Source organism: Malaclemys terrapin, chromosome 23 (genome assembly GCF_027887155.1).
Source record: "Malaclemys terrapin pileata isolate rMalTer1 chromosome 23, rMalTer1.hap1, whole genome shotgun sequence".
NCBI lineage: Eukaryota > Metazoa > Chordata > Testudines > Emydidae > Malaclemys > Malaclemys terrapin.
In genome coordinates, this window is record NC_071527.1 from 17,675,923 (window position 1) to 17,700,263 (window position 24,341).

The following is a 24,341-nucleotide window of genomic DNA, read 5'->3' on the forward strand; positions in this document are numbered from 1 at the left end:
TTGACTGAATGGCACCAAGGCGCATACAGAGATGACCAAAAAAAACCCAAACAAAACTAGACCTAGAACCCAGGAGTCCTGATTTCCAGTTCCCTGCTCTAATCACTCTTACACAAGGCTAGGAACAGAATGCTGGCTTTCAGCTGCCACTGCTCCAACACCTAGACCACACTTCCCTTCTACAGATGTGAACGAAAGAACCCAGAAGCCCCGTACCCTAATCACTACCCTCAAAGCTAGAACCCAAGAGTCCTGATGTCTACTCACCTTCTTTCAGTGCTAGCTCACACTCTCACCTGATGCTAGGAATAGAAACAGGGAGTCTGGATTCCCCGTCCCTTGCCCTAGCTGCTAGAGAACACTCCCCCAAGCGAGGAACAGAATTTAGGATGCTCATTATTCTCCTGCAAGTTACAAGTCACTCCAAGCAGATCTATGCTAGTGCTGTCCAGCTGACCTACAGCATCTGCACTGTTCTTCTGTAATATGAAATAAATCACGACTCCAGAAAAACTGGCTGCTGCTAAAACTTTCCATCCATCCCCAGTGGGGCTCCTGTTCTTTAATGCCAGGCTTACTGGACCAAAGCATTAGTGTCCCAGTTGTTCACTGGTGCATCAAATTCAGCTTTCAGCTGAAATGTGTTTACTGCATACGACTGAAAAGGAGGCAATGTGGCCTGGTGGTTGGGGCTGGGGACTGGTGATCGGTGATCAGAGCTACTGTATTCTAGGCCTACCTCGGGAAGGGAATTCGAGATCTTGGAGCTACAGTAGCAGTTTAGGTGTCAACACAGTATACTTTAAGGTTCTTAGATTCTAGACTCACTTGTGGAGGACAGGCCAGAGGAGCTACCAGCGTAGAAGATGAGGATACTTAGGTCCCCGTTTTCCCTTCCCTCAGCAGTATATGAAGAGCAACCACTAAAATCAGAGAATAAAAATTACAAACAACAATTTTATTATCTAATGCTTCCATGCTTCTGCTGCTCTCAGTAGCTCCTGCATCCCAGCTGGCTTTGTGGCCGGCAGTGGCCCAGGAAGACAGACACCGAGTCTGCCTGCAGGCATCCGGGAGCTGTCAGGAGTATAAACCCAGCAGAGGGCAGTGTTGGGCAGGACAAGTATGGCTCTGGAGTTGTGGGATGTACCCATCCCTGACATGACTTTTTGTCTGGCTCTCCAGTGGCATTGTCCATGGGGAATCTCCTTCGTGGGGGAGGGGGGAATAATCCACTGTATAAAGGTCTAAGAGGGAGAGACCAGAGATGAGCCCTCTGGAGGGATTTGCTTGGTGTTTAAACACAATCACAACCATAGAAAAGATGGAAAAGGCCTAGTCTCTATTACTATGCATATTACAGCAGTGCCCATGGCCTCCCAGCTTAGATTAGAGCTCCATTGTGCTGGGTGCTGTACACAAAGAGAGAGACAGTCCCTGCCCTGAAAAGCTTATTGTCAGGGAAACAACGGGAGAGGAAACTGAGGCATGGAGAGGAGAAGTGACTTGGCCAAGGCCACAGACAGAGCCAAAAACAGGACCTAGGTCTCCTGGGTCCTAGTCCAGTGCTTTATATACTAGTCTATGTTAGCCTAACGACTAGATAGCAGCCAGAATAGGGTTATCTATACAATCTACTCCCCATGGCGCTGGTTTGAAATGTCCCAAGCAGTAGAGCTTTCATTCCTTCCCTGAGGGAAGCAGTTCTCACTGATGGGAAATATTTCCTGTCCGTCCGTTCATACTAAATATTCCGTCTAGTTATACCACCACTCAAAATTCCTCACCCCCCATTACCAGAGGGGTAGCCGTGTTAGTCTGGATCTGTAAAAAGCGACAGAGAGTCCTGTGGCACCTTATAGACTAACAGACGTATGGGAGCATGAGCTTTCGTGGGTGAATACCCACTGCGTCAGATGCATGTAGTGGAAATTTCCAGCGGCTGCACTACATGCATCTGACGAAGTGGGTATTCACCCACGAAAGCTTATGCTCCCATACATCTGTTAGTCTATAAGGTGTCACAGGACTCTTTGTCGCTTTTCACCCTCCATTGTGTTCGGGGAGAGTCCCGGACTCATGGACTCTATTCCCAGCGGAGGAGTGTAGGTTCTAGTGGTTAGAGCACGGGGGGGGACTCAAGATGGCAGAAATCTTGCATGATAATCTCATGAGATTTCTTTCGCCCATTTCATCCAGCTGGGACACAAGAACACTGCTCCACTGTCCCTCATAGACTCTGCCATACTGAGTCAGGACTTGTAGGCTCTGTTCTGAGCTCCAGGGGTGGAGCGGGATCCAATCGTTAAAGCAGTGGAGCTGAGAATCAGAACTCCTGGAGGGAGTGTGGTCTAGTAATTAGAGCAGCAAGGACTGGGAATCCTGATGTCTATTCCAAGGTCTTGCACAAACTTTTTGTGGGATCTTAGATAAATTGTTTCCTCTCTCAGTGCCTCAGAGTCAGATAATGATTCTTCACGACTTGACTGTGAAGTTAATTTAATTAATGTTTGTAAAGCCCTTTGAGATCTTTGGATGGAAAGTGCTAGGGAAAGGAAAACGATTATCTTCAATGCACAGCTCAGTCCTGAGCTAATTCAACTTCCCAATGCTCCTGTGAACATAGAGAAGTAATTTGCTCCAAAGTTATTGTCCTCTGCTTGGATGTTGGAAGGTAGACAACCAATACACCACGTTATAGCTTTGGTCCTAGTACTCAGCCCCACTCTGAGACATTACTGTCAGCACTGACCCCATGGAGAGAGTGCCCCCTACTCAGTCACTTCACAATGCTCCCGGCAGTACAGTGCCCCTAATTTCTTGCTAAGGCTTTTGGGCAATGCTGACTCAGAAGCAAGACTGCCACCAGTACTGCTCCTTTCAGGGCCCTGGGTTTTCCTGGCAGTTTTCAATGCAAGAGTTAACCTGATTTGAGTTTGTTCAGTTTTTGAGATCCCAGACTAAGGTGGTATGGAGGCAGGCTGTCTGGCTTGTCAGGAAGTCACAGGGGCCACCAATCCCCTGGGTAGCTGGTAAGATCCCAAGACTGCTTCATTCTCTAGTCCTGCTCCCCAGGAGACCTGACCAGGAAATAAGAGGGCGAGAGGGGGCAGAGTGTGGGGGATAACAGCCTGGAAAGGGTATAATTATTATTTACTCTGTCTTGCTGGCACTGGAGACCCAGGAGGTGGGTCATTAGGTAGTAAATAATTAAAGACTCATGGAATAATGTGCAGGTTTCCAGGTCCAGGGGAGGCTCTATGTAGGGGGGAGGGGATGTAACTGTTTCTATAAACATGCAAGGATTCAGTTGGAACCCTGCCCATCCCATACTCACCAAAGCAGCCTCCTTCATTATAGCTTGTAGGTACCCCATCCTTCAAGGGCCTTGGCACCCCTCCTTTCTCCCCCTGTATACGTTCACCACACACACATGCTTTTCTCCAGATCTGGGAAAGGCCGTTGTACCAGTGCAAAGTGGGTTTAGAATGGTAGCAGTTTTCTTTGACTCTGCCCTGGTGTCATGACTGCACAAGGGGCAGGGCAATGGAGAATCAGGCCCCTTGCCTGTGTCCTGTCTGGTTCTAGCAACGCCTGACCCAGCTCTAGGCAGGGAGCAGTAGGCATCTGTCCAGCACCAAGTGCAGACGGTTTCCCATCCTCACTGGGGCATCTATGTGCTGCCATAACATACATGATAAACCATCTTCCATCCAGATTTCATATAAACATAATCATAGACGTTAGAGATGGAAAGCCCCCCGCCCCCGCCCCCGTTCCTCTATTTCAGCTGGTAGAAGATTATTGACTATTGTACATTCACTAGCATTCTTGCCCAGTCTAGTTCTGATGTCGCAAGGGAAGGAGCAGGTCAGGCAGGGCAGGGTACACAGTGGTAAAAACCCCACACCTCCCTTTTCACTACTGGTAGGACCAGATGAACTAGGGAGTGAATTCGGGTGGGGGCTTGATTTTACTGGAGTAGCTGCACCAGTGCAGGGCCAGACTCTGATCTCAATGACTGCGGTGTAAAGCAGGGCGATCCCATTGACTTTGCTGGAGTTATTCCCAATGTACACTGTCATTGTCACCGACACCGAAGTTGGCCCTTGCTATTGCCGCAGATCCCAGCACAGCAGGGTGAGCCACGGGAGGGGTGGCAAGCTGCAGACGGGAATTTCCTGATTGTCATCTGCAGAGAATCAAGCAGAACGGTCCATCTGCCCAGGGCAGGCTTGTTATTCCCTGGGGCTTTGCCCAGCCTAGGGTTAAACATCCCAGTGGATGGTGGTCCCACGCCTTCCTTTAGGAGCCAGCTCCACTATCCAACGGATTGTTCAATCACTTCTTCTTTTCCAATTCATCCACAAGTTCTCTTTGCTCATTTCACCCCATTACACTTCATTCAACCCCCCGGTTCCACCCTAAACACCCCCCCGCCTTCTTAGGGCCAGATCCTGAGCTGGTGTAAGTCAGTGGAGCTCCATGGGCTCCAGTGGACCTGTGTTCATTTACACCAGCCGAGGAGCTAGCCCAGACAGACCAGTTTGCTCCCATCGTGACAAGGGAGCCAGTGCGGGATCATTCTCTACAGGACATTTTCTAGCCTTTTGTCCAGTTTTGAATTCAAATGCCTGCAGGCAGGGGGGCCTGGCAAGACTACTGCCCAGTAGAGCTGTCACACTCCAGCACCCTGACTCGGACAAGACGGGGTCCCTTTGCATAGAGCCATGTCCCAAATTCATGCACCGCGGGGTCCAGGGGGTGGTGAGGAGAGGGTCCTTGGCAAAGATGGAATAAAATCACACGCCCCGGGGGGGGAAAGGAAAGAGGAGGGGGGACAAATCACTCCGCTTTTAGTATCCTCAATGGTTTCTTCTTGCGCGTTGCAGCCCAGCAGACTGAGGGTTAAAGTCTGCTACTTGGCAGCTTGTCTGCAACCCCCCCTTAGATATCCAAGAAGTGAATGTTCTAAAAAAAATATCAGTCTTTAGGGCCCGTGGCCAATGAGAAAAGCCCTCGGCTTTCCAAGCGGCCAATCCTGTGACACCATCTGCCCTGATATGACCCCCCTCCACCACCACATCCCCCCCCCTTTTCCTGGCTGCCCACATATGGGATGTATGTATATATTTATATATATATAACTATATATTCATATAGAGAGAGAGAGATTTGACTGGGGCTTAGGGGAGGGAAGGCGAGAATGCGAGAGCGACAGAGAGAAGGAGCGTGTGTGTCTGGATGCCCCCAAATAACCTCCCTGAAACTGTAACAGACAAGAAGAGACAACTTCATCTTCGGCCCTCCCCCTCCCAGTCCAATTTACAGTAGGAGCACAATAAGGAGATCTCATTAGAAAGCACTCCATTTCTTTTTCTTCCTTCCTTCTGTGTTACACAGCTGGCTACCACACACACACACACACACACTCCTTTACAACAGCAGCACCCTCAACGCCAGCTGTGAGTATCTTGCTGGGGGGGGGGGGGGGATGTTGCATGTGGGGTGGTGGAAGGGCAGCTAAGATTTGCCTGCTTTGCTCCTTCAGCTCTACCCAAAGCAGCTCTTTGGGAATCGAGCTCGGGGAAGACTCGAAGACTATTCAAGGATTTTTTTAACCCCCCCTCCCCTTTTTCCAAACCTTCCCCCAGATTCCTGACCCCCCCCCCTTTGCTCCAATTAACCGAGAAATGCAACAACAACATCAATGAAAAGCGATGGGGGAACTATAGCAAAGAGCGGAGAGAGACAGACAGCATCGGGGGGAGCCCTGGAAATGCACAACAGAAAGATGTTTCCGTCCAGATCCCCACATTCACACACCCACCCCGCCGGGAAAACGGCCCATGTCCACTCCGCTTTCTTGACTCTTATTGTTATTAATTTTGCAGCTACCGAAATTGCAGCCCGACAGCCGGCGAGACCCAGGCTCCGAGCAGCTAGACCCGGTAAGTAGCGGGTTTGTTTTACTTTACAAAGCTTTGTGTGGCTGTCCCACCGTGAGGGAAGCGTGGTCCCCAATGCCTCCAACGCCCCCCGGCCTCATCCCACCGCTCCTGAGTCCCTGGCTGATTTGAAGCTGGTAGGAGACATTCCTCTTGCTTTGGGCTCCCCTCAGCGAGCCCTTTCCTACTGATCAGTTCAGACACTCCGATGAGAGCAGAGAGAGCGAGACAGCTCCTCCTTGTCTCTACAGCCATCAGCGCCTCGGAAGTCTCCCTGCGATCTTGGAGAGGTCAAGAGCGACACTCCCCTCTTTGCAGCAGTCCTTGGGCTTCCCTCGCCACTCTTCTTTCCAGCCTGGAGGGTGGGGCAGGAGGGGAAAGCGAAGATCTTTCCCCTCGTCTGGCTCCGGCGGGAGCCGGCCTGTGATGCCGGGAAGGTGCAGGAGCTAGGGGTGGGCACACCCCCCCTTGACTGCTGGGGAGAGAGAGCCTTTCCTTTGATCTCACGCTAATATATTGCAGGCTGTGTCTCTCTCATGCTGTGTAGGTATTAACTGATGTTTCTGATGGATGGTAAAGTTGGTGGGAGCCCTTTGGAATGAAGGGGGTAAGAGACATGGCCGCGGTTTGGTTTTTTTATTTTACTGATCAAATGGGAAGGGGATTCAAAAAGGCAAATCCTTAAAGGGTGTGAACTGCCAGAGCTCCCTGGCCTATGCTGCTTTATCCCAGCAGAGGGTCTGGGCCAGTCTTTATAGGGGAAATTGACTGTCTTTGGTCCAGCCTGGTACATTCCAGAAGTCAAATGGGAAAAAACATGGTAGAGGCAGTGATAAAAACCATCCCTGAGCAGAGATGGTTTAGTGCTAGCCACCTCCAGGGGTGGGGGAGGAAAAGGGGAATGAACTCCAGCTAGGGAAGTCCTCTCATCAATTCCACAGCTGATAGCTCCGACGGTCAGTCACCTGGAGGGTCCTTTTGCACATCTCAGTTAGAGAGGCTTCACATACAGTGAGGATCAGATATATAGGGTGGCAGGTCAGTGAACTGGGGAGGATTTCAAGGCATCATTTATTTTTGTCATAGGGGTAAGGTTGTAATACTACACTTATGGGGATTGTATATGTAACCTAGACAGATAGACAGGGCCTGGTTCTGACCTCAGTCATGCCAGTGTCAATCAGGAGTAACTCTAGTAACCAATGCAAAACTGGTGTAAGATCAGAACCAGCCCCATAATCTATCATGTAATCAATTTCTATTATGACCATTACTGATAATATTATCTATATTGTGGAACCTCAGTCAGGGACCAGAAACCCAACATGATAGGCACTGTACAAACACAGAACAAAAAGACAAAAAGCCCTGAAAAGTTTACAATCACAGATAGATCGTAGCAATAGTAATCTATATCATTTCATCTGTAGCTATGTCAGAGACAGCTATGGCCAAATGATGGGTCTGATCCTCAGCTCTTTCTTATACCAGGGTAAATCAGAAGTAACTACAATGAAGTCAGTGTGTAGTTACACCAGCGTAAAATGCCATGAGAGAAGCATCGGACCCTCTGATCTTAGTGACACCAGTATAAAACAGGAGTAACTCTGCTGACTTCAGAGGAGTCACTCTGGATTTGCACTGGTATAAGTGAGATCAGAATCTGGCCTCTAGTCTGCTGAACATTTTGGGATCCTGCAGCATGGAAGAGCATACAAGTATGGAGCCTCGTTTATGCATGGAGTAAGGGATAGGTCTCGCCTGTGCTTATTGTGCTACCACCGTTTCAATACCTGTCCCTGCTGATATAGCTTCCATTGCAGGGTGCTATTTGCCCATACAGACTGGCGCTCCGATGTGCCAGGGGTGCTGCTAGCTCTTACGTTTTGCTTGACTTTGTAAGGAGACATGCTTGAGAGTGGCTGCACTGCCAGGCAGCTGTGGAGAAGAGGGAGGCAGAAAGGAGGGGCAGGAGAGGCTGATCCTGGAGAAAGGGAGGCTCTGAATCTGCAAATGACGTGGGAGTCTAAGGCTACGTCTATACTAGAAACTTCAAAGCACTCCCGTGGCAGCACTTTGAAGTGTGAGTGTGGTCACGTGCGAGCGCTGGGAGAGAGCTCTCCCAGTGCTCCTGGTAATCCACCTCCACGAGGGGAATAGCTCCGAGCGCTGCCTGGCAGCGCGGCTCCCAGCGCTCAGAGTCTGTCCACACGAGTGCTTTAAAGCGCTCAAACTTGCTGTGCTCCAGGGGGTGATTTTTCACCCCCCTGAGCCAGCATGTTAGAGCGCTATAAAATGTAAGTGTAGACAAGCCTTAATGGTGTTAATGAATGGGAAACAATGAGCACGTTTACAGAGTGAAGGAGAAGATCTGGAAGAGGAAGGACAGAGAGTCTGGAGGAGACCAAGAGCCCGTTCTTAATAGATGCCAGCCCCTCCATCCCCTTCTCTGGAATCCTTAAGGGCAGGAAGGTCTCATTCTGGATCAATACTGTCTGCCTGTTTCAGTCTGGAGGTCAGGGGTCAAGTCCATTTCTCTGCAAAGGCGGAATATGGCCTCCCCAATAAAGATGTCCTAGCCCTCCCCCGGAGCATCTCAATGAGCTTCACCACCATTAAACCACTAAGGCTCACCCCACAGCGCACATGATGTGGGAATCATTATTCCCCATTTCACAGAAAGGTAAACAGAATCAATTACCTAAGGTAGCACAGCAAGTCAGTGGGCAAGGCAAGAACAGACTGCTAGTCTCTGTTCTCCCTGACCAATAGATCACACTGCCCTCCCAGAACTGGGAATAGAACCCAGTTATCCTGACTTCCAACTCCAACTGCTCTAACCACTAGACTCCATTCCTCTCCAAGAGCTGGGAATAGACCCGAGTCCTAATTCTCAGGCCTAGGATTGACCTGAATTCCATGCTCTCACTAGGTCAAAATGCAGGGCTGTGAAACTAAAAGAGGGATGAATCATACCATCATTAGAGCCACATAGGACCAAATATTCAAATAGTCTCCTATTTTTATTTCCTGCCTGTTGGATTTCCAAGCATGTCTGTATCCAAACTGGTTAGCTGCAGGTACAGTTGGATAGCTGAGCATGCCCCTATGTGATTAGCATGTGCAAAGGACTGCAGTGGCAAATATATTGCAGGCACCATTAAGAAGGCCCTTTGGGAATGTGGCCCTTAAAACTCAACTAGACAAAGCACTGAGGAGCAGACTGTGCAACAGGACATGCTCTATTCATCTGTGTTAATCTCGTTAGCTTGATTTATATCCCTCCCTTCTGAGTCGCTCCCAGCTAGAGAGGTTTCCTTTGTGTGCTGGTGGGGGAACAATCCTCCAACAGACAGGGAGATGGGCCCTAACAGTTCTTTTTTCTATGGGAGGCAGTATGGCCTAGGGACGAGATCTGGGTTCTATTCCACCGCCTGACCTTGGGCAAGCCACTTCACCCCGTGCACATTGTCCCCACCTATAAAACGGAGATAACGATACTGACCTCCTTTCATGAGCTTTGAGATCTAGGAATGAAAAAGTACTCTGTAAAGAGCTATGTATTGTTACTGTCCGTCTTGAACTCCTATGAGTCTGTCACACCCGCCCAAGGAGCACAGGGCCAAGTTCAGCCCTGGTCTAAGCAGGTGCAACTGCACAGACTCCAGCAGAGTTACAACTGTCGTTAACACCCCACTGGGATTTAGCCAATCATTTCTACAGGCCCCCCTCCTTGGCTGCTACCCGCTAAATGTGTGTTGCTCCCCTAGTCAAAGGCACCATTTCATGCTGAGAGAAGCAGTTTGGCTTAGTGGATACAATACTGGACGGTTACTCAGTAGGCCTGGATTCTCTTTCCTGCTCTGCCAATGGCCTGTTGGGTGACATTGGGCAAGTCACTTCACCTCTCTGTGCCTCAATTCCCCCATCTGTAAAATGGGAATAATGATACTGACCTTTGCCCTGCACCATGTATATTGATTTACACCAGTGCAAAATGGGTGTCAAAACACCCCTGTTCTGATCTGGACCTTGCACTCACTTTTGCCCTGATGTAAATGACTGCACAAGGTGAAGGGCAAATGGAGACTCAGTCCCAATGCAACTGAGGACACTGCCTTTATCCTTTATTTAAACACAACTTTCTTCCAAGGAGATGACACACTGATGGCGCTTCTCCCCATCAATTACAGCATCGCAACTCCCAACACTATAATTACGGTGGTGTCAGCTTGTCGCCAGACCTTGCTTTAAGGGGATCAGAAAGTTGGCTTGCAAAGTCCTTTCTCCTGGTGTCGAGCTTGTTCATACAGATGAAAGGGGGGATGGGGAGAAAATCTTTTTGGATGTTTATGAAATTGTTTGAGTCAAGCAGGTCTGCCTGCCTCTGGGCTATCGGGCCTTGTATCCTCTCATTGCTTTTGTTCCAGCCTAAGCTGGGAGTGACAGAAATCTGAAGGCTGGTTGGCAGCTGGTGTGATGTAGATTTGGTGGCTCTCAGTTCTGCTTGGTGTAGAAAGGTTACAACCCACCATGCAGTTGTCCCTAAGAGGCCCCCCCGTTGACTGAATTATCCTCTCCCTCAGTAGTATACCCAGCAGTCTATTCCCTAGGAAGCCTTGTGTGCTGATACCAGTCAGGACAGGCTGGGAGCCAGAGAGAACCACAGGGTCTGTCTGTATCCCACAGTCTGAATAAAGAATCTCTTTTATACTCATCCCAGATGACTCTAGTTCTTCTTTACCAGGAGGGACATTACTCCACTGAGAGGTGGGCCCCAGATCGGGCTTGAGGCACCCTCAGGTAGCAGCATGTGATGGGTGCTGCCCAGGCTGTCCCTAAGCCTGCAGGGTGGTAAATCTGGCACCTTTCAGCAGCTCAAAATTCACACAATTAAAAAGAAACAAGACTGAGTGTTGCAAAAAAACCCCAAGAACTTTGCCATCAATGACAGATTTGCTTTGCTAATCTATTCAGAGATTCCAAAGCCAGAAGGGACCATTGGGATCATTGTCTGACGTTCTGTATAACACAGACTAGAGACCTGCCCCAAAATAATTCCCAGAACAGATCTTTTAGAAAAAACAAACCATCTTGATTTAATAATTATCAGTGATGAATCCACCATGACCCTTGGTCAATTGTTCCAGTGGTTAATTACCCTCAGTGTTAAAAACGTGCACCTTATTTCCAGTCTGAGTTGGTCTAGCTTCAACTGCCAGCCATAGGCTCGTGTTAGACCTTTCTTTGCTAGACTGAAGAGCCCATCATTAAATATTTGTGCCCCACGTAGGTACTTATAGACTGTGATCGAGTCACCCCTTCACCTTCTCCTTGTTAACATGAATAGATGGAGCTCCTGGAGTCTATCACTCTCCGGCAGGTTTTCTAACCCTTCAATCATTCTCATGGCTCTTCTCTGACCCCTCTCCAATTTATCAACCCCCTTCTTGAATTGTGGACAGCAGAACAGGGCACAGGATTCCAGCAGCAGTTGCACCTGTCCCAAATACAGAGGTAAAATATCCTCTCTGCTCCTCCTACTCAAGATTCTCCTGCTTGTGCATCCCAGGATGGCATTAGCTCTTTTGGCCACAGCATTGCACTGGGAGCTCATGTTCAGCTGATGATCTACCCATGACCCCAAATCTTTACCAGAGTCCCAGGATAGAGTCACCCAGCCTTTAAATATGGCCTACCTCCTTCGTTCCTAGATGTATAGATTTACATTTGTCTGTATTAAAACATATATTATTTGCTTGCGCCCAGTTTACCAAGCAATCCAGATCACTGTATCCATGACTTGTCCTCTTCATTATTTACCACTCCCCAAATTTTTGTTTAACTTCGAAGATTCAATTTAAAAAAACAAAATTGAACTGGCAAGTGATTGCTCATATCATGTAATCTGAGAGGGTGTGGAGTTTAATGGTTAGAGCATATGAGTGGGAGTCAAAATCTCTGTTTTCTATTCCCAGCTCTAAAAGGGAGTGTGGCCTAGTGGTTAGAGGGTCTGCTCCTCGGTATCCCTTTGTTCTATTCCCAGGAATGGGAGAGAATATGGATCTGGGGAAAGGAAGGAAGGCACAAATGGGAGTGAGGTGTCCAGTGACTTTCAGTGAGATATGGGCTCCTAATTGCCTTTTGTGCAATAGAGCTTGTGATTCGGATTCAGGATACCTGGCTATTTCTATTCCTAGTCCCTGGAGGGCGCGTGGATTTAGTGGTTAGCGCATGTACTGGGAGCCAGGACTCTTGCAACCTATTCCAAGCCCTGGGAGAGGAGGGGGGTCTAGTGGTTAGATGAAGAGCCACAGTTTGTTCCTGGCTCCACCATTGACTGGCTTTGTGAACTTGGGCAAGTCACTGCATTTAGGAGCTCTCCTACGCCTGGGGATGGCAGTGAAGGAGGCACGCAATGTGGCACATAGAGCCTCTGAAGGTCCTCATCACACTGGGGCCAATTAAGGAGACCTGAAAACTGAGGGGCTGCCAGATGTTCTACCTGAGGCTATGCCCAAAGGCCACTTGGAAGCTAGTGCAGAATCATAGACTCTTAGGACTGGAAAGGACCTCAAGAGGCATCTAGTCCAGTCCCCTGCACTCGTGGCAGGACTAAGAACGTGCTGCTCCCTTTCTGCCCATGGGGAATACTTGTATTCCAGGCTCAGCCCATGATCTTCCAGGTGCTATTCAAGGTGGTCTAGACCCTCGTTATCTTAGGGCCACCGAGGCTGCTAGCATTGCTCTGATGGGCTCTAGCGTGGAGCTTGTGGAAGTCTGGCAGGAAGGTTTCCCTAGCCTCTGTTTGCCAGAAGCTGGGAATGGGCAACAGGGGATGGATCACTTGATGATTCCCTGTTCTGTTCATTCCCTCTGGGGCACCTGGCACTGGTCATTGTCAGCAGACAGGATACTGGGCTACATGGACCTTTGGTCTGACCCAGTCTGGGTGGTTTTTATGTTCTTAAGGTGTGCTTGGTAGCAGACCCTCGCCTCTGGAATTTGCTCCCATCAGAAGTAAAGTTAAACTGTGACATGGCTGTATTGAAGTGCATGCATTAGCCGAGGCCAGGCTTCCCACTGAGTGCAGGCCGTGAAATCAAGAGGGTTTAGGCTACAGGCTGGTATCTCCTGTCTCTGGACTTTTCAAGGGGAATTGGGTAGGTGTGAAGGATGGATCAGAGAGTACATGCTCCGCATTTGGGGGTGGGGGAATTTCTAAAGGGTCTGTGTTCAGATCTGGTTTGAAATTTTCAAAAGCACCTAAGTGACTTAGGGGCCTAAGTCCCATTTTCAAAAGTCACTTAGGCACCTAAGAGCCTAAGTCTCATTGTGAATCAATAGTGCATAGAGACCAGAGACCACAACTCCATTTTGCTGGACCTGCACAGACATATCGTAAGGGACAATCCCTGCCTCAAAGAGCTTACCACCTATGTAGATGACAGACAACAACAACAAAAGACCATTGTCTCCATTTTACAGATGGGGAAGTGAGGCCCAGAAAGATAAAGTGACTTGCCCAAAGTCACACAGGGTGTCCGTGGTAGATGCAGGAACTGAACACATATCTTCTGAGTCATACTGCAGTGCCTTAACCAGAAGACCCTGGTCCCTTTCTAAAAGTCAGCTGTTGGTTTTCTAAGAGTTTATGCTGTGTCCCTGTACAGAGCTTTTTTCCTTAGAGGTTGTTTAGATGGCTGCATGGAATGAGGGTTAATATTGTGATGAACTGACTTCTGTGCCCTTCTCTGGATGGAATCAGAACTGCTCAGCTGTGAGTCATGGACCCTGCACTGCTGACAGCTAGCAGTGATTCTCCTTTCGTTCAAGTGATAGTCCACCTGTGCTGTTTGGAGCATGATGTCCTGAGATTTATCTTCACTGTTGCTGTGAAGTTCTGAGTAGCCCAGCTGCGCAGCACAGTGGTGACTGTAAAATCCTAGGTGGTCATGGAATTGTTATATTGCTACCGGATCTTCTTCTGATCTTTCAGATAATTATAGGGCTTGCTACTGTTCTTTAAAAACGAGGGTGAAAGTGGCATTTGCAGTGTCAGCAGCAGCAAAATGTTGTGGTTCCACTGATGTGCTTTGCAGGATCTTGTTTCTATCTAAATTAGTGCAGGGGATGGTTATTTTAATAACCCAGGAAACATCCCTGAATAACTCTCCAAATTTATTCATTCCACTGGCTTCACTTGCACCAAAGATGAATTCAGTCCCTTGTGTTTTGAATCAGGCTGGGTGGGAAAGAAAATTCTTCTTCCTTCCCTGTCCTACACACTAAACAAATATGGACATTGCTGTAAAAAACTGCTGCATTTCAGTGAGGTAGTGATCTCGCTGTATGTGTATGTATAAACGCACACACAAACACAGACACACACATGTTAGTGATTAGAAGAGGACTGTGTGAGGATAGACAGATAGGTAGGCAAGCAGTATGTATGGGGATGGACAGCTAGCTAGCTGGCTAGTTGGCGGTATGAGTGGGGATAGACAGATCAATAGAAGGGGGTTTGTATGGGGATGGATGTATGGATAGATAAGATTTTGTAAAGTGCTTTGGGATTCTTTAGAATAAAAAGCACTAGAGAAATTTAATCTATCATTATTACTCTTTTAGTGCCATGATGATGTTAATCCAATTCCAGGTTACTTTTAGAACAGTTAAATAGTCTTTCAAATAATGTTCATATTCTGGGGAGGCTAGAGAGCCCCAAATAATGTAGTTAGAGAGTGCTGAGAAAGCCTGGGATTGCCCCAGTATAAATGGAACGAGCCATCAAAATTCAGAATGGGCATTGACTCTATTCCCAACCAAAAAGAAAGAACCAAGCGAGAGTATTCCTTCTGAATTTGGAGGAAAGTTGCTGGATGGAGACTAAGTCTCTATTCTGTCTGAAGATAAAGTGACCCTGTTGCTCCCGCTTTTCTATAGGATACATGTTGATCCAGCGCTTAGGGAAGGAAAGATTCTGTTCACAAATAGAACACCAGACCAGCCTTCTCCCCTGGGGGTTTAAATAAAAGACAACACAAGGAAAGAAAGTTCAGGGTAAAATTTACCCTGTCCACAAAGAATAAACCCAAGAGAAATGGGAAGGAATTGTTGATCCGTTACTTCTGCCTGGCTCAGAAACAATTAGCTGCAGCAGAAAGGGGTAGGGGAGACCAAAGGTCCCATCCATTATCCCACTGCACTATGGGAAATCTCTACAACCTCCAGAATCGGTTTCATCAGCTCTGTGTAGGCTTTGATTTGTTGGGGATGGTTATGATGACCAGAGGAAGTGTCAGTGTGTGTATTCCCATGAGAAACTAAATGGAAGCCAGGGAGGTGACACTATTATTATTTAACCTTTATGCAGTAGTAGCGCCTAGAGGCTAACCAAGTTGGGGCCCCCATCAGGCTACATGCTGTACAAACAGAGAAAATGACAGTCCTTGTCTAGCTAGGTAGGTCTCCATATCTGGGCTGGTTCAGTCAGCTCCCACCCTCTCTGACAGACACCAGCCCGACTGCAGATCGATGAAGAAATAATTAATTCATTTATCAAGGAACCATGTGGTCCAAATTCATCCCTCCTGTAACTCCACTGACTCTGAGGGAGCGACAGCAGGGATGAATTTTCCCAGCCTGCCTCCAAGCACAAGCAACACCAGAAACTCCTCAGGGTCTTCCCTTTTATGGGGCCCCCTGGGAAGACATGCAGCTCATGGTCAAGCCCATTCTTCTGAAAGTCAGAGACAGTGTGGCGCTCCCAGCCTGATTCCCCGGCCCCTCACATCTTAGGGCTCTGCAAATCATGGATGTCAGGGAGAAAACGTTCTTTTCCCCTCCCAGCAGCAAGGATACTTTGTGTCCTGTTTGCAGAAATTCAGCCAGCGTTTAAAGCAGGAGGAGCCAAGATCCTTTTAGTGTATCAGGGAGACAGGCTGTGCGCCATGTTTTGCGGGGTCATATATTGTCAGAGAAGTCTCCCTTTTAGCACCTATCTTCCCCCTCCCCCACCATCCTGTGCCACCCCAACTCAAGAAAATCAAACCAGGGTTTGTGCCACCAATTTTTGCCTTCTCTAACATGGAGAGGGGTCCCCACCCCCACCCAACCCCACTTACAGGCCAGAAGAGATGAGAAACCTCCTCGTTCAATGTAAAATCCAAGCTGAGCCTGGATTCTTTTGGTAACTTCCAGTAACTGGGAGGAGTCTAATTTGGCAGGGGGGGGGGGAAGGAGCGGGGGGATGGAGAATTTGGCTGCCTCCAAATTGATTTTTTTGTCTTTTTGGTGCCTTTTAATTGAGCTCCTGCCCAGTGCTCCGGGTTTTATTTTGAGCAGGGAGCCTGCCATGGTGAATTAATCTCAGCGAGGGGAACTGAAATTGGGGTCTGGAGCTCAGCCTCTCCACAGACCTACAATTACTGCTCCTTTGAGTTTTATTTATAGCTCCAAGAGGTTTACTTAAAGGAACACGCCCACTGAAATTCACTATAAAAAGGAAAAATGGCCCCTTATTGGAGGCCCACAGAGCACTGTTAAAGAGACAGGGTTTTCTTTTTTCTGGTGGCTGACTCTGCCAGTTTCAGAAGTTGTCTGATACCTCACACACACTCACACATTCAGGCACTCGACAAGCAGACACACACACACACACACACACACACACACACACACACACACACATACAGATTACATAGTCTCATACACACACAGACATACTCATACAGTCTGACAGGCACACAGTCACCCACCCACATGTACAGACACACGGTAACAGAGATATGCAGGCACACACACACTATCACACAGTCACTGATACACTATCATTGACACACAGAAACACAAATACAGTTTGACATATAGACACTTACACAAATACACATACAGGCATGCATGTAGACCCACACTCACAGATAGCACTTGACATAACACGTACACTCAGGAATACACAGTTGCACACACACAAATACACATATACAGGGAAACACAGTTGAATCTGAACATAATGGTGGTAACATACAATCATTTTACTTCTGATATTTTTTGACATTGGTTTTGCATTTGAAATGAATTATTTCAGACTAGATAAGCATAGATTGGCATTTATGTATACTCCAGCCTGGCTCTGACCATAGATCCTGTATCCCAAGGACTTTTTCACTGTGCAGAGAGTCAGCAATAAAAATGAAAAACAATAGGAGGAATCCAAATGTCTTTCAACACTCCAAAAAGGCTCCCACCTCAGAGTGGAGATTCAGAGTGATTGGTTTGAGTGGGGGGAGGGGGTGATGGCTGAGAGGAGTTGTTTTGGATTTCCAGGTGAAGATTCAGGGGTTCAGGATTTTGGGGTCAAGGTTTAGAAGAAGGTTTCTAACCACCAGAGCAGTGGGGGCAAACAACCTAAGTGGTTTGAAGATGGAGCTTGATAAGTTTATGAATGGGATGATATGATGGAGTTCCAGTGATATAGCCGGGGACTGGACTCAATGACCCAAAAGGCCCCTTCCAGTCCTATATTCCGAGGATTTGGGTTGAGAGGTCATATGAAGGCCAGAAGGGACCATTATGATTATCTAGGCTGAGCGTCTGCCTAACACAGCCAGAGAACCTCACCCAGTAATTTCTACATCAAACCCATAACGTCTGTTGGAGCTAGAGCATCTCTTGTAGACAGACATCCTGGCTTGATTTTAAAACTTCAAGTGACGGAGAACCCACCACATGATTGTTCAAGATTTGGACCTAAGTTAAGCTTGATCCCTATTGTATCCTCATTAGGTCGCTCCCAAGTTGAAATCTGTTGTTAGTTAATTATTTTATTACAGTAGCCTGCCCAGGGTCCCCAGCTGAAATCTGGGCCTCATCAGACTAGGCACTGTACGTAATATGAGAAAGCCCCCCCCCCCCCCCCCCCCGAGTTTGGAAACTAATTAAACAGCATTCTCCTGTATGTTGTAGACGTTTTGTGCTGGGGATTTGTTTCCTTGCTGGATGGCTTCACATAAGAGAGGAAATGGGGAAAGAGGCCAAAAAAATGGATGCCTATAAATAACTTTTCATGAGATTAGATTGGGGTGGGGGAGAGGCTGAGGCTCACGCTGGAAAGCAGTACATGCCTCCTATTTCACTACTGAAAAAAGCAGAACAATGTGTCTAACAGCCAGGAGGAGAAGAGCCAATAAAACACTCTGCAAAACGTGCAACTGTCCAGAGCACGTCGTAACACGGCCAAGATAAAAAGACCTTGTGCTCCATGAAATACGAGCTGCTTTCTCTTGTGACAAGGAGAGCAAGTGAGTCTGTAGGGTCAGAGACGTGGAGCGCTCCTCTGTGCTGTATGGAGAGAATGAAGGGAGCTGGTCCAAGACAGGGAAGGGAAGAGAGGCAGAAAAAGAAGGAGGGAATGTGCAGAGAGAGAGAGCTAGATAGACACAGAGACACAGGGAAGAGAGGAGGGAGACACAGGACAGGGAAGAGGCTGACAGTGTGAAGTGCATGTGTGTGACAGACACAGGGATGGAATGTGTGTGACAGAGAAAGAAAGAAAGGGAGTGGAGTGTGGAGGAGACAGAGCAAGACAGGGAGCGGTGCCTGACTGAAGGTGTGTCTGATGGAAAGAGACAGTGTGAGGGGGAGGGAGACTTAGATGGGAGTGTTTGCGATGAGAGAGACAGAAAAAGGGAGGGAGTGTGTGAGGGAAAGAGGAGACAGGGAACACCCTAGAGATGGGTCTGTTCAAAATGCATATAATGATGGCGTTACAGGACAAGGGAGGAGCTGGGATGGGGCTGGAGGGAGAACAGCTATAACAGGTGTCAAAGCAAGGAGATGCATCCCAAAGCTATAACAGCCCGTGACCTCCCTCCCCTCAGTGCAGGTGCTGGGAGCTGACATGTGAGTAGCTCGGGGTGCTAAGAGATGCAAGCAGTACCACTCAATCCCCTGTCACTCCAGCCACAATGGGGGCCTTTGTCTGCCTGGCAGCTCCCAGTGCTGCTAACTAGGCTGGGACACAGAGGGAGAGCAACACAGCTCTGTTTATCCCACAGCTGCAGGGCATGGCTCGTGGGCCTTTCTCCCACGAAATCCCGCCTCTTTAATTTTTTCCTGGCAATACCTAGCCATGCAAAAGAATGGCCATGTACTCCAAGGAGTGACCATCTGCAGCACCCAGAAGTGACCGACTATAGCACCAAAGGGTCACTTGGCCCAGGGGACCAAAGAATTACTTTCCAGATCAAACCAGTGTGAGAGCACCCAGAGCTGCAAAGAATGGCAGCAATCGTCTATGCTAAGAAGATCAATCCAGGACAGGGGGGAACCGACCATGCAAAGCAATGACTATTCACCCTGGGGTAGTGTCTTGCTATTCTGTGCGATGACTCAAGGCTGATCAGCCATGATTGACCCTTGAGAATAACCATCTTCACTGCAGGGGTGGCTTACACACTGGAGAACCTCTTGTCTGTGCCTGGCTATGTATCTAATGCCACCATCATCATGGACTAGGTATCATATATACAAAACTGCATGACGTTCCGGCTACAATCTGACTTAAACTCTCCGCCTCTGTGTCCAAGGGGGATCACACAGATGGTTGTGTTCCTTCCAGCAGACTGTTGCTGAGTTGTGCCGCAGTTCCATTACTGTGAGAAGGCCTGTGCAAAGAGGTGGCCCTTGCACCATAAAAAGACTGGCCTTCCCAGCAATATTCTTTTGTATTGCAATAAAGCCCAGAGACCTAATCGGAGATTACAGCCCCATTGGGCACTGAGAAATACAGAGCAAGAAACTGTGCCTCAAACTGCTTCCAGCCTAAGCACTTGTCTACCCAGGAATTTTTTCCAGTAATACGGCTATAGTCAAACTGCTGTAGTACTACGAGTATCACTCCCCATATGGACTCGCTCATTCCAGAATAAGAGTGGCAGGGAGTTTATACTGACAGAACTATAGTGGTTTAAATTCATATCCTATCTTATACCAGTATAACTTTGCTGTGTAGACAAGTCCTAGTTAGACAAAGGTTGGGAGGGGAAACTGAAGCCCAGAGAAGCAAGTTTACACAGCAGGTCTGATACTGGTTGTGACGTGTTTAAACCTCAGGCTCCCACACCATTTGCACTAAAGCTGCCGGAAACGTGCCTGTATCTCTTCAGAACACACCCTTGCTAGCTCCTTTGGAGGAGGCTTCGGTACAAGCTGGCAGATATAGAACCCCACTGCACTAGCCACTGGTCCATGCTAGCCCTCTAGCATGCCCTAAATGTGAAAGCACTTGGGCTCCTCCTGATTGCCAGGGGGAGGAGCAAGGAGTGGTTGGGAGCCTAGCACTCCACCCTATGCTTTTGTATTTGATTGACTATTTTAAAAAAAGTGATGGAGGCCGAATGAAGGGAGGGCTACTTTGTGGCACCAGGGAATCTAGGAATTCAAAGTGGGAGGGGCTTGGTGTGGCTCATTTCCATAGGATTACCCAGCAGGCTTGGTTGGCTCAGAGCTGTTTGACAGCAGCCTAAGCCCTGGGAACGAACTGAAAGGTCTGGGCTTTGCTTATGGCTGCACTGAGCTTGTTTCAGTTTTAGGGTTTTTTTTGCACTAAATGACTTTAATTTCTATTTTCCTAGGAAGGCTTTTTAGCTTCGCTATGGGATATCAATAACTTTTCGGTGGGAGGGGGTGATGCTGCTGTGGTCTCTCCAGCTACTGACAAACAAAGTGGCCATTATTTGCCTTTCTGAAACTTTTTTTCTTGGGGGCCCCTTTAAGGTTTATTGCTTAACTATAAACACCATTATGTCACCATGAGCCAATCAGATGGCAGGGTAAGAGTGGGCTTTGCTGCAGGTCCTGGTAGCTTCAGCTTGCTGAACTCCTGCCTAAAGGCATTAAAAATGAATTGGTCCCAGAATGGAGTAAGGAGAAACACTGATTTGTAAAACTGGATTAAAGGGGGGTGGATCTTGCTTTATACTGTTTGGGGTGAAAGGACGGTGTGGCAGTGGGATCAAGGTTTATTTTCATTAGGGATTGTCATCTAGTGATTGGAGCAGGGGTGGCTGGGAGCTGAGATTCCTCAACTCTATTTTCCTGTTCTTGGAAAACATGTTCCCAAGTGGTTAGAGCAGGGGTTAATAAGTGGGTTCTGTTCCTGGCTCTGGAAAGGAATTTGCTATAGTGGTTAGGGGATGGGGGAGACAGGGCTCCTTGGGTTCCATTCCCAGCTTGAAGAAGCATTGTAGGCTGGTTGTCAGAGCAGAGGAGTGGGAGTCGGAAAACCTGGGCTCTGGTACACCTTGGGCAAGTCACTTTTGTTTCATTGTCCTTAGTTAATTTGGACATGGCAGAGTTCTGGCTGGCATAGATGGGGCACTGTTGTGAAGGAGTTCACAACACTGCAGTTGGTTGGCTCCGGCTAGGGACTTCTGTGAAGAAGTCTGCCCTACCTGGAGCTGCTATCGAAAAGCTCACACTGTTGGGTAGAAGCCACCTTTTGCAGAGTAGAGCTGTACAAGGGAGCACGGCCACCACCAGCAGGAGATTGCTGGTGTACCTTCAACATGGCACTGAGTAGCAGAAACAGAAGCCAAGTCCTGGGGAAGAACACACTGGGGGTTGGGGGAGGTCCAGGAGCATGGCTGGAGGTGGGGGGAATGGGGAGAAGGTTACTCATGGAAATTAACAGCATAAAAAGCAGCCAGACCTTGGGACAGGAAACGCAGTGATTTCTGCAGACTCTGTCCTGTTCTGGCCCTACACATCTGAAAAACACAAGAGGTTCAAAAAGCTCGGCATTAATGTTTAAGGAGCTTGGTTTGAAGTACGTGCAGCAGTGAGGCCTGGCGGAATGAAGCTGGGCACAATATGTATCTGATTTATAATTAATAAAGGAGATTTATTTCCCCTGTGTCTCTCTCCCTTGCTCTGATTTTGATCTCCAAGTTTAAAGAGGCAGATTGTGTGTTGTTGGTTTTTTAATGCACTCTTTGTCCATTAATACTGCACGGCTAGCCTTGCATAGCTGGGCACACCCTTCCGGCTTTACCCTTTTACCCTGCGTATTCAATCTGCTTCAATTATTGGTCCGGCTTTCTCAGTGCTGCAGTTGCTTGATTTCGTTAGTGCAGAAAGCAGAGAGGCACAGCAGTGGGTAGATTAGATACAGCCCAGAGCGTCTGGGGAGGGGTTGGACACTGTGGGTTTATTCTCAGGGTCTTAAGCACAAACAACTGGTCATCTGGTTTCCTCTGCCCATCTCCAGACAAGAAGGGAAAGCAACTTGCATCACAAAGAGGCAGCCAGGATGGTCCATTCACTTCCTCTTGCAGCAGGAAAGGCAACATGCCCTCAGCCCTCCCTTCTAGTATTATTAGCCCTGTTTCACATATGGGGAAGCTGAGGCACATAGAGGGGAAGTGACTTACTCAAGGCCATGCAGTGGTAGAGTCACGATCAGAACCCCAGATGTTCCTGATTCCTAATACCATGCACAAGTCACTAGACCATACCGTAGTTCTCACTGCAAATTGGATACTGGCGGCCACAAGGTAAGAATTTCAAGGGCACAATCTTGCACCCCTTAAGTGGGGAGAGGAAGAATGGGATGTATAGGACCCAGTTTCTTCTCTCTCTCCCATCACTCTAGTGGGTGAAGGGAGAATGGATTAGTATGTACTAGATTTAGTTACAATGGTGCATCATGGTCGAGATCAGAGTGGATAAAAGCACAGGGTGGTATAAACGACATATGCCACACTGGACGGTGTTTTATTCCCTGGTAGCTAGATTTTAACTGGCAGGCTTGGGGATGGGCGGAGGGGGGAGAGATGTTTTCTTAACAGCCTCACTGTCTCTCTCCCTCTATGTGAGGTGTTCACATTTGACCGTGGCAGGCTGGCTTCTCAGTCGTGCCAGTTTTAGTGGAATAAAGATTAAATATTAATAAATAAAGCAAAAAGCCAAGTATCCTGCGAGCTCCAGCCAATGGAGATTACAGTGAGGAAGAGGCTTTCTGGACAGGTTATTTCAGTGTTGTGACAGCAGGGATCCTCGCATCTCCCCCTGAACAGCCAGTCAGAGACAAGCTTCTGGCCTAGATGAACCTCTGGTTTGATCCAGTCCGGCAATTCCTGTGTTCCTGTGGGTTACTCCTGATTTACACCATCGTCAGTGAGGTCAGAGTCATACTCGTTACGTGCAACGAGAGGAGGGTGGCTTTGTGGTTCAGTTACAGGAGCAGGGGTCAAGAGATCTGGGCTTTACTTCTGGCTCTGGGAGGGTGTGTGGTCTGGTGGTTAGAGCACTGGCTGGGCGATAGGACCCTGGATTCTAGTCCCTGCTCTGGGAGGCAGTGGTATAGTGGTTAGAGCAGAAAACTGGGAGTCAAGACTCCCAGGTTGTACTCTTGGTTTCGGGAGGGAGTGTGATCTAATGTTTAGAGTACAGACTGGGAGACAGGACTCCTGGGTTCTATTCCCAGCTCTGCCACCTACTTCCCATGTGATGCGGGACAAGCCACCTCAGTTTCCCTTCTGTAAATGGAAATAATAATATTGACCTGCTTCCCGGGGGAACTGTGTAGCTTCATCCATGAATGTTTGTAAAGTGCTTTGAGATGCTTATTTGGGAGATGTGAGAGAAGGGAACAGTCCTATTACTTTTATACCTTGGCCAGCATTTCTTGCCAGAGAAGTGAAAGCATTCTTTCATGGCAGCTCCACCTCGGGAGGCTGTGAAGATAGGGCCTGATTCAAAGCCCACCGAAGTCAATGAAAGTCTTTCCACTGACTCCTATGGGCTCTGGATCAGGTCCACACGGTGCGGGAGAGTGTGATGGCTGGGGCAGCGGGTGTTCATGTTGCAGATTGCTAGTTCCACCCCTAGGGTGCTCTGCTTAATGGCTCCATTGATCAAGATGTCCCTTTTCTTTTCTTTTTCCCCCCCGCCCTGAGCTGTTCCTTGTGCTTGTTGTGGCCGACCACAGCATGGCCAGAGCAGACAAGACGTCATTGAGATGCTCCAGTTGGCCTGATAGAACAGAGCCGAGCGGGAGGAAACATCATATAAAATAAAGATGACATCTTGTGAAATGCAGGGATGCTGTCTAAAAATAATCAACCCTTCCGCCCCCCCCCCCCCGGCTCTGCAAAGAAACCACAGCTGCAGTGCAGATCCAGCCACAGCCACGCCAGAGGAATGGGGGCGTTGGGGAAGTTGCCCTGTCTGCGGGCAGGGCCGGCTTTAGGCCAATTCCACCAATTCCCCTGAATCGGGCCCCGCGCCTAAGAGGGCCCCGCGCCCAGTGGCAGGGCCGCCGGGGTGGGGGCAAGTGGCCGAGAATCCCTTCCCTGGCTAGAGGCTCCTTTTTAATTTTTACTCACCCGG

At 48.4% G+C, this 24,341-nt stretch overlaps 2 long non-coding RNA genes across 2 annotated transcripts in view; one reads left to right on the forward strand and one right to left on the reverse strand.

Moving 5' to 3' along the window:
* LOC128827995 (uncharacterized) overlaps positions 1 to 16,131 on the reverse strand; it is a 32,111-nt gene extending 15,980 nt beyond the window's left edge. Inside the window, exon 1 of the long non-coding RNA XR_008443150.1 lies at positions 16,076 to 16,131. This is a non-coding gene — a long non-coding RNA (uncharacterized LOC128827995). The remainder of the gene's footprint in view (positions 1 to 16,075) is intronic.
* LOC128827994 (uncharacterized) overlaps positions 5,322 to 24,341 on the forward strand; it is a 32,835-nt gene continuing 13,815 nt past the window's right edge. Inside the window, exons 1-2 of the long non-coding RNA XR_008443149.1 lie at positions 5,322 to 5,465; positions 5,895 to 5,951. This is a non-coding gene — a long non-coding RNA (uncharacterized LOC128827994). The remainder of the gene's footprint in view (positions 5,466 to 5,894; positions 5,952 to 24,341) is intronic.